This window comes from Salmo salar, chromosome 03 (assembly GCF_965601325.2).
Source record: "Salmo salar chromosome 03, fSalSal1, whole genome shotgun sequence".
In the NCBI taxonomy this organism is placed as follows: Eukaryota; Metazoa; Chordata; class Actinopteri; order Salmoniformes; family Salmonidae; genus Salmo; species Salmo salar.
The window spans coordinates 21837672-21854133 of NC_138293.1; positions in this window are offsets into that span (position 1 = coordinate 21837672).

The window sequence follows — 16462 nt, forward strand, 5'->3', positions numbered from 1 at the left end:
AAATAGCAGAACGAGCAATGTCAGAGACCGGAATATAAATATATAACCATATCATGGTGTATATAGACAGTATATGAATAGAAAAGGTGTATACAGCAGTAGTTATATAGGATAAGCCTTGACTAGAATACACTATATACATATAAAGTGGGTAAAACAGTATGTAAACATTATTAAAGTGACCAGTGTTCAATTACTCAATTTACAAAGGGCAGCAAGGATGCATGGAACAGTGTTAGGACTCAGGGCTCGAATTAAAACAATGTCTCAGAGCAGGAGTGCTGATCTAGTGTCAGGTCCCGTCTGTTCATATAATCTTATTCATTATGATCTAAAAGGGAAAACTGATTCTAGATCAGTACTCCTTCTCTGAGACTCATTATGAATATGAACTCAGATGTCTTATGTGGAAGAAGGCACCATTGACTCTGTGTATGTGGGTTGGTCAGTTTCTGCAGAGGATGGCATGGTTTCTATCTCTGAATGCCAGTCATTCTGGACTGAGTATGTTGAAAGTGAAAGGCATGTCATTGTACTGTAACACATTTTATGTGCCAGAATTACACTCTGTGTGTGTGTGTGTGTGTGTGTGTGTGTGTGTGTGTGTGTGTGTGTGTGTGTGTGTGTGTGTGTGTGTGTGCACGCACGCGCGCGGTGAAAAATGATCTATATATGTTATACATTTGAAATCCCATGTATTAGAGTGAATCATGCACAACTTAAAGACACATAATAATCCTAAACATGACCAAAGCAGCAGCAGTCACGAGTAGATGATATGGTTATGCTGTCATTTGAACCCACTGCTGTTTCACACAAGATTAATGGTAGCAGTAGAATACCATCCGGCACATGCACAGATAGGGCTCTACCTGAGAAGAGCACATGCCTTTTGCCCTACCAGTCTCCAAAGTGCCCTTTTGTTATTGGTAAAAAGTATATGTATATATACAGTATACTGTATATATATTTATTTGTATACACTTCTTATCGCTTTTGTCCTGAACCTACTTGTCACAAGCGTCGATGAAAGGGGATCAAAACGCTAGCGGGTATAGTGCTCATCTTCATATATTTATTAAAGAGAGTGAACACTTAAACAAAAATAACAAACCGACAGTCAACAGTTCTGTAAGGTTCACAGACTATACAGAAAGCAACCACCCACAAACCCAAAGGAAAAAACAGGCTGCCTAAGTATGGCTTCCAATCAGAGACAACGAAAGACACCTGCCTCTGATTGGAAACCATACTCGGCCACACATAGAAAATGAACATAGAAAAAGAAAACTAGAACATATCCCCTGGAAACAAACAAACCCCAAAACACACAGAAACAACACCCCCTGCCACGCCCTGACCATACTACAATGACAAATGACCCCTTTACTGGTCAGGACGTGACACTACTGCCCGCAAGACGTCGTTAAATTAGCTTTAAATGTGTAATTTAATTAGCCATTAAGATGTGACCATCATTTGCTTTTATGTAATTACATAATCAAAGTCATAATTGCTCAACGAGTCTGTTGTAGCTCTAAAATAGCCAACCCCCAACCCAGCCAACAGCAGAGCACAGAGAGAGAGTAAAGAGAGAGAGAAAGAGCGAGAGAAAGACAGAAAGAGGGAGAGAGGGTTTCTTTCTCTGGGGAGAGTAGATCAAAGCCACGAGGGCCTCAATGGTGGCAGAACGTCATCAATATAAATTGCATCATTTATGTTTTAGGCCCCACTGATTTACGAAAGACACACACGCACGCACGCACGCACGCACACACACGACAGCTCGACTCTGTCCCCAACGTCATATTTGAACGGTAATTACACAATGATGTGTCCCAAATGTCACCATATTAACTATGTAATCCATTACTTTAGACCAGAGCCCTGGTCAAATATAGTGGACTAGTTATACAGGGAACAGTGTGCCATTTGGCCACACATGTTAGCACACTCATAATGGGATGTTAAGGCTCTTGTGAGGGTTCTTCATAGTATTTCCACATGGTAAGTCATTGGGACACCTACGCCGTTGGTGTCAATCCTCCTGATAATGTGGGTTGAACTATAGGTTGAATACATTCACAATGTTGACGTGTGTGTGTGTGTGTGTGTGTGTGTGTCTATTTTTCAATGACTGCCAGATAATAAGCCAGGAATGATGGAGGAGAGGAGCAGTTTCTGTAATTACATATTCATATCACCATAATTACAGGCTTAGGGACAGTGATGCATTACACAGTTATGGTGGACTTGAGGTGGAACGCCATCTTGAAGGTACCGCTCATAGTGGTCTATAGCCATGTAGACACACATATCCACAATCACGCCTGTACACATGGAGCAAATCACATAAGTACAACCTTGGAAGAAGCCTTTTCTGCTACTGCCAAGAACCACCTCTTGTTTGATCTCCTTTAACCTAGTCAAATCCCACAACATTTCTAGCAGAGGAAGACATTTGGACACATTGAAATAATAATCATTCTATTTCTATGGTTGGACACATCATGAGGTCATATAGCCGTGATAAGAACATAGTGTTTGAGGTGGATCTCATCCAGGGAACTGTCATCGTTTCACACCCAGCTTAGACAAAGGCCAAGCTGCCAGCGGTGCTGTCTGTTGGTGAACCACCCTGCCAAGACTAGGGATTGTTTCCCAAATGTCACCCTATTCCCTATGTAGTGCACTAGTTTTGATGAAGGCTCTGGTGAAAAGTAATGCAATACACAGAGGACAGGGTTCCATACGGGACGCAGCCTAGAGCTTCAGGGACCAGCAAGGGGATCAGATAGGGAAGCAACCTCCTGTTCAGGCCAAAAGACCCATTGTCACAGGATCCAGGTTTAGCTCACTGTTTAATCTCTATCATTGACCCAGGCACCCTTCTACAGTTCATTTGCGACTCTATCTTTCCTTGGCTCCTGTCTTTTTGTTGTCTCATCAGTCTGATTTGAATGTGAAGTGGATATATGAGTCTCTTGTCTCCTCTGCTGTGTAGGGAATAGTAGTGCCATTGGGCCACAGCCTACCTTTTCAAAATGTTGTCTAATACCATTGAGGGTGTTGCTGAATTAGTGAATTAATCCCAAATATTTTGTAAATACAGTCATTTCAGCTATCACCACCACTGAGAAGATTTCTTTCCTCACATAATTTACATGACAGGTCTTACAGGGTGATATATTAACACTTCTCATGTCTGTGACACATTCCTGTGGGAGATTTAAGTCAGCTCACATATTTTAAGTAACAGCTGTTTCAAATGTTCATTTTCCTCCTCAGAGCCTTGGTTATCAATGTTTGTATGGTGAATTTATTATAAGTCTTATATGACATTGCTGTTGTGTATGATAGCTTAAGTACTCTACCCTCTCAGGAAAAAAAGGTGCAATCTACAACAGTGGAGGATGGTGGGAGGAGCTATAGGAAGACGAGCTGATTGTAATGGCTGGAATGGAATGAATGGAATGGACTCAAACGTGATTCCTGCTATTATAATGAGCCCGTCCTCCTATAGCTCCTCCCACCAGCCTCCTGTGATCTATAACCTTTAAGGGTTCTTTGGCTGTCCCCATAGGAGAACCCTTTGAAGAACCCTTTTTGGTTCCATGTAGAACCCCTTTCCATAGAGGGTTCTGCTGGACTAAGAAAGGTTCCACCTGGAACCCAAAAGGGGTCTCCCTATGGGGACAGAACCCTTTTGTAACCCTTTTAAGAGTGTACATCTGTTAACTATTTTCCTACTACGGTACTCTGTATTTGCCAACCAACACCCCTAAACACCCACCTTCCTATGACATGATTAATGATATGCTCAAGACATATGTGCATGAAAACTTGCTATGGAACTTGCTATGGAAATGTTGTTCTTTTTATAAAAGTGTCTCCAGAAATACAGCATGTGTCAGAGGACGATGATGATGTTGATATGTACAGTATAAGCTGATTTGTATGCTGATATGTATGATACACTCTTACAAAAAGGGTTCCAACAGGCTTCTTCGGCTGTCCCCATAGGAGAACCCTTTTTGGTTCCAGGCAGAACCCTTAATGGTTCCAGGTAGTACTCTTTTTGGTTCCATGTAGAACCCCTCTGTGGAAAGGGTTCTACGTGGAACTCAAAAGGGTTTTACCTGGAACTAAAAGGGTTCTTTAAAGGGTTCACCTATGGCGACAGCTGAAGAACCCTTTTAGGTTCTAGATAACACCTTTTTGTCAGTACAGGACTTTTTATGTGTATCTTCTATTATTCTTATTTAAAACGGATGTAGCTCTGTCCTTGAACTGTTCTCGTCTATTCATGTTTTGTATTAGTTATGTTTTATGTTTTGTGTGGACCCCAGGAAGAGTAGCTGCTGCATGAGCAACAGCTAATGGGGATCCAAAGAAACAAACAAACTATCAGGGTTGACACAGCATGCCCAAATATATCGAAGGCCTTCGCATGGTGTCAGTAGCCTAATACACCACACCATGACTGGGCCCGGGTCCCACATGGAACACTATTTCTTAAATAGTGCACTGCTTTTGACTAGAGCTCTATGTCTATCGTCCCGGATCCAATCCCTGGTGATCAGGGGAGATGTTCAGGGAGCGTCAAAAATGCCAAAAGTGATGTATAGAGCAGGTGTATTCAACCGGCGGTCTGCATTGCATGGGGGTTTGCATTAAAAAAAATTACATTGTTTTTGTTGTTGTGAAAAACGTGTTTATTTAAAATGTTTTATAAATATCGCTAGCAACAATAGAAAAACAAATGTAATTACATACAGTAGAAAATAGATTAATTTTATTTCTAATTACTTTATTTCTCAACAAATTACATTCACTGGAGTATTTGACTGGATCACTGGAGTAAAGTCTACACCCAATGTATTAGGCGCATATGACAAATAACATTTTACAACACTGCTTTTGCAACAAGCGCTGCTGGTTAGCTCTCTTGACTTAGCCATGTGTTGGCAAAAATGTATGTCTAACCTTTGATTAACCTGTTAGGGCTAGGGGGCAGTATTGACACAGCCGGATAAAAAACGTACCCGATTTAATCTGGTTACTACTCCTGCCCAGTAACTGGAATATGCATATAATTATTGGCTTTGGATAGAAAACACCCTAAAGTTTCTAAAACTGTTTGAATGGTGTCTGTGAGTATAACAGAACTCAAATGGCAGGCCAAAACCTGAGAAGATTCCATGCAGGAAGTGGCCTGTCTGACAAGGTGTGTTTTATCTTGGCTCTTTTTATTGAAGACTGAGGATCTTTGCAATAACGTGACACTTCCTACGGCTCCCATAGGCTCTCAGAGCCCAGGAAAAAGCTGAAGGATATCGAGGCAGGCTCTGGCTGAAACACTTTATCGCTTTTGGCAAGTGGCCGCTCAGAGTACTATGGGCTTAGGCGCGTGCCCGAGTCGACCGAATGCTTTCTTTTCTTTTGTCTGTTTACCTAAACGCAGATTCTCGTTCGGAATATTATCGCTTTTTTATGAGAAAAATGGCATAAAAATTGATTTTAAACAGCGGTTGACATGCTTCGAAGTACGGTAATGGAATATTTAGAAAACTTTTGTCACGAATTGCGCCATGCTCGTAACCCTTATTTACCCTTTCGGATAGTGTCTTGAACGCACGAACAAAACGCCGCTGTTTGGATATAACGATGGATTATTTTGGACCAAACCAACACTTGTTATTGAAGTAGAAGTCCTGGGAGTGCATTCTGACAAAGACAGCAAAGGTAATAACATTTTTATTATAGTAAATCTGACTTTGATGAGTGCTAAACTTGCTGGGTGTCTAAATAGCTAGCCCTGTGATGCTGGGCTATCTACTGAGAATATTGCAAAATGTGCTTTCACCGAAAAGCTATTTTAAAATCGGACATATCGAGTGCATAGAGGAGTTCTGTATCTATAATTCTTAAAATAATTGTTATGCTTTTTGTGAACGTTTATCGTGAGTTCGGTTGGAATGCTAGTCACATGCTAGTCACATGCGTTCGGTTGGAATGCTAGTCACATGCTAGTCACATGCTAATGTAAAAAGCTGGTTTTTGATATAAATATGAACTTGATTGAACAAAACATGCATGTATTGTATAACATAATGTCCTAGGGTTGTCATCTGATGAAGATCATCAAAGGTTAGTGCTACATTTAGCTGTGGTTTGGGTTTATGTGACATTATATGCTAGCTTGAAAAATGGGTGTCTGATTATTTCTGGCTGGGTACTCTGCTGACATAATCTAATGTTTTGCTTTCGTTGTAAAGCCTTTTTGAAATCGGACAGTGTGGTTAGATTAACGAGAGTCTTATCTTTAAAATGGTGTAAAATAGTCATATGTTTGAAAAATTGAAGGTTTTGCATTTCTAAGGTATTTGAATAACGCGCCACGGGATTACACTGGCTGTTGAGTAGGTGGGACGCAAGCGTCCCACCTAGCCCATAGAGGTTAACCAGCTAAATAGCTGATCTTAGTGAAAACGTGTTTGGAGTTACCTTTCTATCTTATTGGCTGTGTTAGTTTACGCTTCCTCTTCCAATTATGTATGGACATTAAAACAATCTACCAAATCTATACATTTTTAAATGTTGATCACTTCTCCTTTCCATTATACCTGATGATAAGAAAAGACCTGTTAAAACGTATTCTATGATGGGGTTCCCTAGGTCGCCGGTTTGCCTGGGAGGGTTCCCTGGGCAAGAAAAGGTTGAAGACCTCTTGGATAGAGGACCATTTTTTTTGCGGCCCTCCGGACCTCAGTGAATACCGAATGTGGCCCGTGTTGCAAAATGAGTGTGACACCCCTGGGGTAGAGCAAGAGCACAGAGAAGGAAGAGAGGAGCAGCAGAGCACAACTTTAAGTTCCTACTGTGGCTGTCCCTGTGGCTCAGTTGGTAGAGCATGGTGTGTGCAACACCAGGGTTGTGGGTTCGATTCCCACGGGGGGCCAGTACAAAAATGCATGAAATGTATGCATTCACTACTGTAAGTTGCTCTGGATAAGAGCGTCTGCTAAATGACTAAAATGTTAATGAAGATGCTACACTGGGATGCTTACATTTTTGGGGGATCCGCGCTACAGACGGCTATATTGATCCACTGGGACTAGTAAAAACCCAGTGTAGTACTTTGTGAAAAAGAGAATATTTCTATATTTTTTGGATTCAGATTTTTCAGGGGGTGCTGCAGCACCCTCAGCAGCCCTACTTCCTGCGGCTATGTCAGAGTATTAAGATCCTCTGTAGTGTTTTCATTTGTGTCAAATCTGGAAACTGTGGAGGATGAGACTTTAATACGGCTCCATTTGCCATCAGGAGGTAACTTAAACCTCTTTTCTGAAATTCAGTTTTAAGTAGCAAGATAAGATGATTGTTGATTTCATTAGAGTTCATGGTTGTTATTGATACACAATGCATGATATTATTATCAAAGGGATATATTATTATCAAAGGTATATATAATTATCAAAGGGATATATAATTATCAAAGGGATATATTATTATCAAAGGGATATATTATTACCAAAGGGATATATTATTACCAAAGGGATAAGGCAGCTGGTTGATGCTCTCGTACTGAGTGACTGAGTAAATATGTACTGATTCTGAGCTACGCTTAAATACTTCTTTATAAGCAAAGGATTTAACTCTGATCTTGAATTATTTTTTGGGATTGTGTATTGCTCTACAGGTTGCAAAAAACAAACATTTTGCACAGTGTACAGGTGTAGGGTTTACATTTGATCACCCTGTTGTTGCAGGAAATTCAAACTGGTATGTGTATTCAAAGTTTAAAAAGGCTTCTAAAGTTTGATTTCCATTTAAAAATGTCAGACTTGATTTGCCCTAACTACAAATGTATCAACACCTACAGAAATGTCCATTAATTATAATCCACACGATAATTCACATTTCCTGCTGCTGCTGGATCATGTTGTATGAATTCAATGTGGAAACTAACTGATCTTTCAAAAAAGTATCTACATTTCAAAGCCAACTTGCCATAGATAGAGTGACTCAATGCTACTTGATGTCAATCTAATACCATTCAGACAATATTAAAAGCAGTTGGTGTACATTTCAGAAAACAGAAAATGGGAGTAACCCACTTTATTTTCCATAAAACCTCCCATTCACTTCAGTTTAGTACCCTCAACAGTTCTAAAAGTAGCCCTAGCCAACCACCTGACCAACCTTGCCATAGTATTTACATTTGCGTAATAAATGGCAGTAATGGACTCCAGCACAGTTACTAAATCACCCAGAACGGCCATTCCCAGCTGACAACATTTTCAATTTTTGTGCTGCCTCACCTCATTTTTATTCTGAATGTGATGCGTAGTGCCACGGTGCCGGGTTACAGTCTCACCGCATGGACAGCAGAGCTGGAATGGCTTAAAGGACCATGCATCTTTCCTGCTCCACTGGCTCCAGTGCTTTCTGAGTTGATGGTTTACTGGGCTTTGAAGGAGCACATTTGTTCACTCTCTGAGATGGTCTCAGCTCAGCTCTGCTCTCCATGGTAAGGTATGGGGGTGGTGAGAAGGTGAGTTGGCTCACAGGGTGTGTGTCCCAAATGGCACCCTATTCCCTTTATACTGTAGTGCACTATACAGGAAATAGAGGCCATTTGAGACGCAGCCTGGGTCTACACCTCAGTCAGTAATACTGGGAGACGGAATTTCAGGGAAGCAGAAATGTCTTGTGGAAGCATCTGCTGTACATGCATATTTCTATTCCGTTCAAACAATACAAGGAGAATAGGTCATATCCTTAACGTCCACTTTCAAGCATTAGGCCATTAAACAATTAAGACACACTACACAGCTTTTCCATTCTGTTCGGTTTAACCCACAGACCATCAGGAGTTCAGTGTTAAAATCCCTTGTGGTTCATTACATTTACCAGCAACAGAACTCCTTTAGGAATACTTCTGTACTCTACCTTCTCCCTACTGCTTTGTAACTGAATGATGTAACACAAGCCCAGTGTTGGGGGTTAATGAAGACAACAGCCATAGACTCCCTCCTTTACAGAAGACACATCGCCTCATTACGCTGTATCCACACAGTCCATTAGGACCAGACCGTTTCAGGCCACTCATCTGTCTTCTACTCTTTAGGCTATGGAGGGTTGAACAGGTGGAGGTTCACTTACTCAGTTACTGATTCACTGGAGGCAGGTCCAGATCCAGAAATAGGGTAGTTTAGGCAAATGCCAGATGGGCTGGTCCCTATCTTTAGCGCAGTGGGCCGGTCTAAATATATATATTTTTTGGTGTGAAGAGTGATCATTATTTGGCTAATAATGGGGGCCTTGAGGAAGAAAATTGGCTGGTGTGGGGTCTTGAGGCTATGGGCTGTTGTGGGAGCCTTGAGGAAAGAAATGGGCCGGTGTGGGGGCCTTGAGGAAAGAAATGGGCCGGTGTGGGGGCCTTGAGGAAAGAAATGGGCCGGTGTGGGGGCCTTGAGGAAAGAAATGGGCAGGTGTGGGGGCCTTGAGGAAAGAAATGGGCAGGTGTGGGGGCCTTGAGGAAAGAAATGGGCTGGTGTGGGGGCCTTGAGCAAAGAAATGGGCTGGTGTGGGGGCCTTGAGCTAAATAATTGTCTGGTGTGGGGGCCTTGAGCAAAATAATGAGCTGGTGTGGGGGCCTTGAGGAAAGAAATGGGCAGGTGTGGGGGCCTTGAGGAAAGAAATGGGCCGGTGTGGGGGCCTTCAGGAAAGAAATGGGCCGGTGTGGGGGCCTTGAGGAAAGAAATGGGCCGGTGTGGGGGCCTTGAGGAAAGAAATGGGCAGGTGTGGGGGCCTTGAGGAAAGAAATGGGCCGGTGTGGGGGCCTTGAGGAAAGAAATGGGCCGGTGTGGGGGCCTTGAGGAAAGAAATGGGCCGGTGTGGGGGCCTTGAGGAAAGAAATGGGCCGGTGTGGGGGCCTTGAGGAAAGAAATGGGCCGGTGTGGGGGCCTTGAGGAAAGAAATGGGCCGGTGTGGGGGCCTTGAGGAAAGAAATGGGCCGGTGTGGGGGCCTTGAGGAAAGAAATGGGCCGGTGTGGGGGCCTAGAGGAAAGAAATGGGCCGGTGTGGGGGCCTTGAGGAAAGAAATGGTTCATGTTAGAAACGCCAGAGCGAATTTCTGGTCCCAGTCCATCCCTGGGTAGGTCTGCAGAGAGAAAACATTGACTAGAGAACTGTCAGTGTTCATAACATTGATTATATAGAATTGTGTTTAAAAATAAATCAATTCAGGGTAATAAAAACACAATCAAACATAACAAACCAACTCATAGCAGCCTATACCTTCAGGTGTGTAAAATGTTATTGTCATCTCAATTCTCCATTGATATAGACGTTAGCCCTTTCCATTGATACAGTTCACTTTATGGCCACTGTTTTTCTCTTTGTCGTGCTGTATGAAGTGAATGTGGATTTCAGAAGTTTGAGTCTGAATAGGTGGGAGCCGCTGGCGTTGGATCAATATTTGAATAGAAGTGCTTTGGTTTCATCCCCAGTGTGTCCTGCCCTGTGTTGCCCACGGCAGAGCTGGGATCAGTGCCAGACAACTCTCGAGAGATGATCAGCGTGGTAATACTTTATGAGCACTCTCCTTGATACATTATGAATGAACCCAGAAATCCAGCCCAAACCTTACTTACACACACACACACACACACACACACACACACACACACACACACACACACACACACACACACACACACACACACACACACACACACACACACACACACACACACCTTTTCAATGGATTCAACTTGACAGAGTTTAATCTACTGAACTCTTTGCGTCTGTCACACTCGCTCACATTTCTTGGAGATGCTCATTATTTGATAATTTGATAACAGGTCTCCCGATATCCACATTCACTGCCTAAATGTACTGATTCCCTAGCCTTCCCACAGATGTCGTTCCCACTGATACAGTATTGATTTCTAGTCTGCTGTAGAACATACAGTGTAAAGAGAAACCGAACCAGGGGGATTTCTTCTCATTATGGAATGCCTCCAAGTCCTGAGTGAATTTCTAAAGCTGTAAGCTGTTGTTCAATATTTTGAGAATTAAGCGGTCGCTTTTAAGAATTAGAGATAGCTAAACTTTCCAAGGTCATTTCTTGATGAACATTAATGGCAAATGAATTATTGAAAGAGAAAAAGAAAGACATTGTACAATACATCATCCTCTGTAGATTGATTCTCAATCTCAAAGACTCAATTTGACCGCTATGCAGAGTTTGAGGTACGTCATTTACCGTAGCTATGATACAGGAGCGTTACAGCATGTTTATGTTGCTATTATGCCCTATATTGATTGTCTGTATATGAAGTGCTTTTGCATGCATTTTACTGTAACTATACTAGACATGTCCTCAAAACAAACCCCTCCCCATCCACCCACCCTGTGCACTCAAGAGCTCATCTGTCTCAGAGTCCAACATGAAATTAGGGGGCATTCTCTCTCACTCTGGTTTCCTAGGTAACCACTTAAAATATGAGGGGTTTCCAGCAGGGGAATATCAGCATGCCAATGTTATTTACCACCGGCAGGTTGGAGCACTAATCCTTGACACCCTTACTCAGTCCCAAATGGTAACCTATTCTATGTAGTGCATTACTTTTGACCAGGTCCGTGCACTATATCGGGAATAGGGAACCATTTGGGATGCACAAATCCTTGACACCCTCCGTGCTGCTATGCCACCTCTCTCTGAAACATCCACCCACCACCCCCTCCACACCCAGGCACCCACACCACCCTAACATTCCAGTTCCAGCACAGTAAACATGCAACTTGCCGTTTCCATGGCGATATCGATATTCATCACTTAGCCCAACAGCATCAACAGGTGAGTTGTAATTTTGTCACCTCCCCTCCCTATCCATCAAACTGATAATCAGCCAGAGTTCATTTGCATGGTTCCAGTCGAAGTGTTTACCAGATGGGTGTCTTTCTGTGGGAACTGGTTTCTAACATGATTAGTGCTGCGTGCTAGCAGATCAGATCCAGTACTAGAATATACAGTTCCCTGATTGGCTGGGTTTGGGTGAAAACGATAAAATTACACTGTATTTAGGTTGGTGTCAAACATGTACCCTGTTAGTTTTAGGGCTCTTCTCAAATGTCACCCTATTCCCCATATAGTGCACTACTTTTGACTAGGGCCCACAGGGTGCCATTTGGGATGCAAACATAGTCCCTATCAGATCAACCTGGCTTGACCAGGTATTGGTGTATCCTAGAAAAGCATTTAATTTATTTCAGATATGGAGGCCAGAGACTCCATTTAGTGGACAACAAATTATCAAGAGATTCAATTTGTCATGTGTCATTCAGAGGAGTGACATTTCCATTAGTTTGACGGTGACAGCTGCGTCACAACATACAATATGCAAAGTGTGAACAAGAATCCCTAATTGTTGACACATAACCATGTAGGTTCTCATTCACAGCAGACCTCTGTGTCACAACATACAGTTACTGTCATTATGGCAGTTTGTTTTATGCTACCATGTGAAATTATTAGACAACATTTCAACCACCAGGTTGACTAGGTCTTCATCATTAAAGCCTGACGAACACCTTCGTGTTGAAACTTTCATTGATAAGGAATTAAGTCAGTTCAGTGGAAAGGGGAAAATAATAGGCTACTAACCATAATGTAACTTGTAACAGTAATATGACAGTTGTCGGAAATGTAAATCACCCTATATCTGAGTCAACACTTGGCTTCTAATAAACATGGTAGATGACTTTGGTTGAGAGTGCCTTCTACGTTTGTTAAGGCTTATTGTTCAAGAGGCCCTACAGTGATGCTTAAGTATCGAGGCTTCAGTAGGATCCTTAGTCTACAGGCTCACCATCAGGTACCCCAGGGATGTCATTACGATAGAGCTTCTTCCAAATACATTGATTTGCAATTACATTTACATATTGGATCATGGGAGTTTGGTTGAGGAGAGGGGGGAGGAGGACTCATTCTTATAGGTGGCCTAGTGGTTAATAAGAGTGTTGGTCCAGTAACTGAAAGGTCGCTGGTTCGAATTAACGAGCTGACTAGGTGAAAAATCTGTCAATGTGCCCTTGAGCAAGGAACTCCAGCCTAATTGCTCCTGTAACTTACTCTGGATAAGAGTGTCTGGTAAAATATATTTATGCTAATTAACATAAATAAAATTAGCCCAGAGCTTAACATGGGAGGAGGAGCATTTCAGTGCTTGAACACCACATGGGAGGAGAGGGGCGAATGCCTGAACACCTTTAGCAATGCCTGGTGCAGCTCTGAAAGATGCAGGGCTTCAGAAATGTGTCTGAGGTGGGGGAAGGAGATACATGAGACAAGGCATGGGGGCTGAGCTTTGCTGCAAGGTCTGTTCAACCAGACAAGCAGTGTCATTCTCAGCAATGTGATCCTGCTACCTTTCTGAAAGACAACCAAATAATCAATCCTCCCTGCTACAATAGCTAATAACAGGTACCTACTGCAAAATTAATAACTGTACATTTCTGAGCAATTTTTTTACACTACATGTGCAGAGAGATACTGTAGCTATTTAGAGTCACTTAAAATCCTTGGTGAACCAGAAAAATGTTGATTCACAGGTTTCCATCAAAATGATTTTGTCTTTCATATCACTGATACAAAATACTCTCCCTTTGGGAGGGAATTATATGTTCTGTATTGAGATGAGGAAGAGTAATATGCGGTGATTATTGAGCAATACACTGAACCTGGATGAGAGTATCTCAAAGGAGAATGTTAATGATGCTTCTATTGGGTTTTCCTTCCACCCCTGCTGCCATTCATTTGCCTGCAATCTAGTGTGATGAAACAGCACAGCTCTTTTGAACATAATTAACGTCTGCAATCACTTTGAACTCAGTGTATTGAGTGCCTGTGATGGAGAGAAATTACACCCGGCTATTGCCACGTATTTAATAGACCTGGGAGTGCCAATTAATGTTTGAGAACCTTTATTCATGTCAACCATTGCTCTATTTATTAAAAACACTTTTCTGAACTGAAGCCTGTACTTTTCGTCAATTTCATTAAAGCCTTCAAGCAAGACAATTCCCAGACGCCAACTGTGTTTCACGCTGAAGGTGCCCTTCATCCAATCTACACTGGACCACTACTTGGATATCACTGGCCTTGGGGGATACATGAGGATAAACAGAGCCACAGATTTCTGGTTATTTTTGTCCTCTATTACTACCTCTTTACAACAGTTATATTTTCATATTCACATCTACATTAGCATTTTGATCTGCAAAAGCCATTGGGGTTGAAGATTCCATTTCATGCAGGACCAGTCCTATTATCAAATTGTAATATAATGTATCTGTTTTTGTTTATGGCCCTACTGATGAGCAATGAATTTGTCTGGTGAGCAATGACTGTGTCCCAAATGGCACCCCACTATGGGTCCTGGTCCAAAGTAGTGCACTACATAGGGAATAGGGTGCCAGGGATGTAGCCTTACTGTTAATGTATCTGTTTTTGTGTATGGCCCTACCGATGAGCAATGACTTTCTATCATCTGGCTAGTGAACAATTATTCACTAATACCCAGGGTTATGTTTCATACCACTATTGAGTACTGAGTGGGTCCATAGCACCACAGCCCATAGCAGCACAGTGAGCACACATCCCAACGGAGGGGCAGTGATACTTGAACCATACAGGCTACGGGCTACAGATCTGATTATTGTCCAACTAAAGATATGATTTCATCTACAAGAAGTAGCATACAGGTATCTGGCAGACAGGTATACAGCCACGCCACTGAGCGGGCACCATGCAGCAAGTGGACTAAGTTTTTGACAAAAGGAACTGGGGAACCCACCATTGGAATGTATGTGTATCAGTCTATCGATATAGGGTTGTTCTGATCAATACGTTCCTGCATCATGGACAGATGTGCTCTGCCTTCTGTCAGGGGTCGTCAGACAGAGAGGGATTAAAGAGCGTATTGGAGCGGACTGTTAAATATTCAGTTAGTCAGCCTTCCATGATTCGTTCACTCTAATCAAAAACGTGGCAGGCGTCTTGAGTAATTGATGCATAGCTAATGACTTAGTGATTAATTGCCTTGGTGCTGTGGCTTTGCATCACTTGGGTTGATGGCTGATGGCTGATGCAAAAGCCAGAGGAGGAATTGAAATGAAGACCACAATATACGTTAGTAGTATTCGATGGCCATTAAACATCGCCTGAACATTGTCGCACATATAAAAATGATCTAATTAGAAGAAGAAAAAAATCAGCTTAGACTAATGCAGCTCTGTTTGGAAGTGTTTGGTGTTAATTAAGTTTGTCCAGACATATGGAAGTTTGCTCTAAGGATTAACACTGCATGGCGTGAAGGACGATGGGGAATTTCTGCCTGGCGTTGGAACACGGCTGCGGCTCCCCATGAGCTGAGGAGGCTCCATGGCGACCGTGTACACTACGTATGTGTCCAAAATGGCACCCTCTTCCTTCAGTGCACTACTTTTGACTAGAGCCCTATGTTGGAAAAAGGGTCCCATTTGGGAAGCACATTACTAGAGCCCGACTGTTTGCTGATTGGACAGAAGGGATTAATGATGGAGCAAAGGCCTTCTCAGTGATTCAAAGTCCTCTGGTGTCTCAAGATGAGAAATAACCACAGTGCTTCCATTCCAAACATCTTGTTACTCAGAGCGAAGCTCTTCACTCCAAATGTCAAGTGTGCTTTCTGTGCTACAGTATGACTACTATAGTAGTTGATTCAAATGTTTTCATGTTGATTTACACAATGATCATTTTGTATCCATCCCTTCTATATATTGTGGCAGGCTCAAGGGCGTGGGGTTTCCATGTCACCAAGTTCAATACCAAAACATGCACCATTAGCACAAATAGAATGCAAATGGGAAGTTGATTATGGATTTTAGAACACGGGGAAGAAGGGGAAATTCACCAATCACCTCACAGTCCACAAGTCGTTCCATTTTCCAGGGGTAATCCTCACGCTCGGGTTCTCAGACAATCCAGTCCGGTACACAAGGGAGGTAGTCTGACAGTCCAGGTCACAATGGTAATCACACAGGTATTGCTCTCTTCTTCCACTCTTCATCACACACTTGGCTCTCTCCTACTCTGCCCCTTTGTTCAGGATGCCTCCTCTTTTATCCCCAAGCACTCCCTGGTTTAACGATCACAGCCTTGCCTCGTTGGGGCCTTGCCTTGTCCATATAAGGCCCAGGGGTGGAGCCAACGGGCTGCCAGATATCTCCCTCACCTCTCCCTGCCATCTGCCCCGCCCCGGTCCAGCTCCCTAGAGCATCCCTCCTGGAGAGGGCATTGGCATTACCATGGGCTGCACCTGATTTGTGGATGACAGAGAAAGCAAAGGGCTGTAAGGATAGGAACCAGCGGGTGACCTGGGCATTACTGTCCTTATTCCGTGACATCCAA